This window comes from Pteropus medius, unplaced genomic scaffold (assembly GCF_902729225.1).
Source record: "Pteropus medius unplaced genomic scaffold, Ma_sr-lr_union100, whole genome shotgun sequence".
Classification (NCBI taxonomy): Eukaryota; Metazoa; Chordata; class Mammalia; order Chiroptera; family Pteropodidae; genus Pteropus; species Pteropus medius.
Window position 1 is genome coordinate 9,428,858 of NW_024350927.1, and position 4,422 is coordinate 9,433,279.

Here is a 4,422-nt window from a genome sequence, read left to right on the forward strand (position 1 = left end):
TTCTACCCCAGACACGGAATTCAGAATACGGCATAGAGCACATACAGCATCAACAATATCTATCGGCCTTGTATGGTCTCTCATCTTCTAATAGTTCATAGCAGCCTCCAGAAGACATCGAGGTGGTTTTAAGGTGTTGGCAGAATCCACTGGAGCTGTGGTGGGCTGTGGAGCTGCAGTCTGCTCAAATCCTGGCTCTCGGTCGTTCTTATGTGTCCCGGGTCTAGTGGACCTCAGGCGCTGTCATCTCTTCCACCTTTGCTCGGATTGTGGCGTTGGTGGTTTCCAAGCTTCTTGGCTTCTTGGGGTGGGTCCCCGATGCCGCGTAGCACCCCTGAGCCCGCCCCCCTTCATCGTCCATCATCAGAACTACAAAGTGTCTCGCGACCCTGTCCCCTCCGGCATCTTCAGTTAGTTGTCTCCATCAACTCTGCTCGCCGAGTTTGCTTCTTTGGGGACCGATTCCTTCCCTCCCCTCAAATTCTCCCCCTTGGGGTTGGCACCCCAAAACACGTCCCACCTGCTTCTCTGAGACTCATCGCTGCCGCTCAGGGCAGAAAGCGCGAGGCTGCACGTGACGGAGAGCCTGCGGAGGGACCCCAGAGCCTCGGGCTGCTGGGCGACACGCACGTTCCTTACAAGGACGATGCTGAGACGGTCGCCCCCGGGAGGTCTCACACTGTCACCGTAACTCAGGGACATCTGCCAGCTTTATTGACTAGTCTGAAAGACAGGCCGGAGAACCACTTTCTGCTCCAAATCGTTTTAAGCATTGGAAAGTGACATGCTCATTTTGTCGGTGTGTGCAGGAGCCTCGTGACTTTCAAAAATGGACAAAAGGACGTTATCAAGGCGTCTCTGGTGTCTTTCCAGACACACCTGGATACCGACTTGGCAGCTGTAAACAGGGGGCGCCAGGCAAGGTCGGCCGAGGCAGCCACTCACGGTCTCCCTCCACGAAGGGCAGAACCTCGACCTCGCTCCTGTTACTGGATGTCTTCCCAACGTCACTTTGGTGTAGTGGACCCCGATGGCTGTTGACACTCTCATCTGCACGCTTCCAGTTTAGAAGGAAGGAAGGAAGGAAGGAAGGAAGGAAGGAAGGACGGACACAGGTGTGTGTGGGAGCAGAGGGGTAGCGCAGGCCCCGCGCTCGGGTTATAGGTAAGTCATGAGCCGGGCTCCGGGCCGGCACATACCACTTTCCACCCAGGAGAATCCTGGTTCTGGGTGACGACGTGAGGCTGCGGGCCAAGTGCACAGACTGCACTGTGCCGGCTGGTCCTGAGCAGGAACAAGGTGGCTTTGAGCCGGTTCCACAGCATGCTGTCCTGAGTGTCCTCGTCCACAAGGCTGGGGACAAAAGTAACCCCACTTCAGGGGGACTTCTGAGGATTAAATGAGATGCATAAGAAAGCATTTAGAATGATCCATAAATGATCCATAAACGGTCCCTGTTATCATCACCGTGCAGAAAACTTCAGCGGTCGCCCTCGGTTTTCGGGAGTATCGGTTTGCTGGGGCCACTCTCGCGAAGGGCCGCAGACTGGCGGCCGACACCACAGAAGCTCCGGAAGCTGGAGGGCCAAGGTCAAAGTGTGGACGGCCTTGGTCCCTCCGGAGGCCTCTCTATCTCTCTGCTTGACGTCCCCTCTGTGTCTCCACGTGGTCGTCCCTCTCCGCGTGTCTCTGTCCTGGTCCGTTTTCACGAGGACACCGGCCAGACTGGAGTGGGGCCCACCCTAGGGACCTCATCTCTAGTTGATCACCTCCATAAACCCTGTTTTCAAATACAGTCACGCTTTGAATATGGGGGTGAGGACTTCAATACGCGACTGTGGAAGGGGCCGCGATTTATTCCTTAACATCTGGTTGTGGGGATTTCAATTTGCTCAACAGATGCGTCTGCGTGGAACTGGTTTTTCCCCCTAGAAACCATTATGTGTATATATATTTATTTTATTTTATTTTATTTATTATTATTATTATTATTTACGCCTACAGCACCTGCTCTTCCTAGGTGGTCTCCCATCCAAGTACTAACCAGACCCGACCCTGCTGAGCTTCCGAGATCGGACATCGGGCTCGTTCAGGGTGGCACGGCCGCAGACCATGGACTGTGGCTCCACGGGGCCGCGAACCCAGGACCTTCTGCGTGTAACGCAGGCGTGCTCACCGCTACACTATGGAACCACGCCCCCATTATGTGTGTGTTTTTCTCATTAAAAACAATAACAACGAAAATCCCAGGCGCTTTCCCCTTACGCAAACACGATTTGCTTTCAGGTGCGAATACGATGATAGGCAATGGGACGAGATGGCGATGAGCTGGCATCGGTCGCCGTGGTTACGGAGGGTGGCCCTGCAGCCCCGTGTCCCTGGCTCTGTGCTCACACAGGAGCCAGCTGCAGGACTTCAGGAGGAAACCCAAAGCCCTGGCGCCCGTTCGCGCAGCACCCACGGTCAGCTCTGACACCGGGCGACGCGCCAAACTCGTGACAGCCAATGGGACCACGAGCTTACGCCGGGGACTGGTGATTGACTTCAAGCCTGAGCGGACAGACGAAAACAGAACCTCTGTGCGTCCCTCGCATGAACTCGAATTGTTTGTCACGAGAAAGCAAAGCGTACAATGGTGAGGCGAGGCTGGGGAGGTCCGAAGGGGCCAGCGCGGCGTTTCAGTCCTGAATGGGTAGTCAGTTGTCTGTCGTGGCCGCTGGGGGACGCTCACTGGGACATGGGACACGCGGTTGGAGTAGGTGACCATGGACAGGCCTCGGCGGGCGAAGCGGATACCCAACGATACTGGCCTGTACGTGGAATTTCTTTGCACAAATTCATACTTTCTCGTGGATTTTCATCATGAGATTGAGTCCGTGTTACTCTGAGGACATAAATGTCTCAAGCAGCAAAATCCTTGTAATTCGAGGTGAGGTTTATCTTTAAAAACACAGTGTAAGGAGCAATTGGGAGCAATCTTTTTAACAGAAATGACCCAGTAGGAGACCGTTGGCGGCAGCCCGCCACCCACCAGGTGGACACCCTAACCTGAGCTGCCGTTTCTGACATCCTGGTCCCTAGTCCCACCCAGGGCCAACCCGCCTGCCGCATGCTGTCCCTGAGAACGTGGCCCTCCCACCCACCCAGGAGCTGGTCCAGAGCCCCCGCCCGCCTGTCCCACCGGCCTCTGGCTGCATCTCAGGCATCGTTCCACGTCTCCCAGGGCTGCAAGCTGTTTGCAGCACGGGTCAGAACCGAAGGTGACGTCGGCCTGGAGGCAGCCGCATCACTGTGCCGTGCGCAGAGCGTTCTGGAAGAAGCAGCCCCTCGCCCTTCACCGGGCGCTGCTCCTCAGAGCAGAGAGCAGGGGGCTGCTCCGCACGGCCACCTTACGTTTCCTGGCAGAAGCTTCTGGGTTGTTGACAATGAACAGAATTGAGGGGTTGGGCAGCGGAATTGTTAAGTGAAAGGCGGCGGCAGTGAATCTCAGGCTGTGAAATGGTGACAGGAAGGCTCCAGGGCTTGCTGACCTGCTGGGGAAGAGGCTGGAGCAGGTCGACAGGAAAAGAGCACAGGAGCTGGGCCCCGACCCCTGGGGGGAGTGGGGTGCACACGCATGAGTCGGGAGCTGGGACAGGGGGGGGGAGGGAAATGTCAGCACGGGCTCCTTTGCAGAAGACACCAGCGGGGCAGAGCAGTCCCGTGGCCGAGTCAGCATGGCCCTGTGGGGAGGGACAGGAGGACAGCGGCGGAGGGGCGGCGGGAGGAGAGAGAGCGTCTCAGAGCGTCAGCTCACTGTCCGCTTCCCAGCTGAGCCCGAGAGGCGGGGGCGATGTGGTCACCCGATGGGACTGGCCCAAAACTCCTGGGAGGTAGCTTGGTGCCATGTAAGGAGAGTCGTTCAGAGCCACCAGTGGCCCGCTTCCAGATCAGGAGGGGTGCGTGGCAGGCAATGACCAGGAGTGGCTGGAGCCCGCCAGTTGCTGCTGGGCACCCATCCTTCCTATCTGCCCTACGGCCCCCTGTCCCCTCCCCACACTCCTCCATGCTCCCCAGGCCCTCAGGCCGGGTGGTCTCTCGATGCTCCCCAGGAGTACCGTAGGGACGCCCCGGAGGGCCTGCCCTGAACTTCACCCTCCCCTCCCCTGCCTGCTCAAGCACCTAAGCCCCCCTTTCTTAGTGAAGCCCCACTTGGGCCCCTCATCTGACAGCATCCTGAGTCTTAGGGTGGGGCGGGCAGAGTCACCCAGCGCCCGGCGGCGGCCAGGCAGCAAGCAGAAACCTGGAACAGCACTGGGAACACATGCCTGGCTTTTGACGCGCGGCAACCCCCCCCCACATTTGCCTGCGTTCTAGAGCCGGAACCTGCCCGGAGCTGGAGTCGATGCCGTGTTCTCCAGACCCTTACTCGAGAGGAGAATG

The 4,422-nt window shown here is 58.0% G+C and overlaps 1 pseudogene; it reads right to left on the minus strand.

Moving 5' to 3' along the window:
- Positions 1 to 1,995: 1,995 nt before the first annotated feature.
- On the minus strand, positions 1,996 to 2,111 carry LOC120585926 (uncharacterized; annotated as a pseudogene).
- Between the last annotated feature and the right edge of the window lie 2,311 nt (positions 2,112 to 4,422).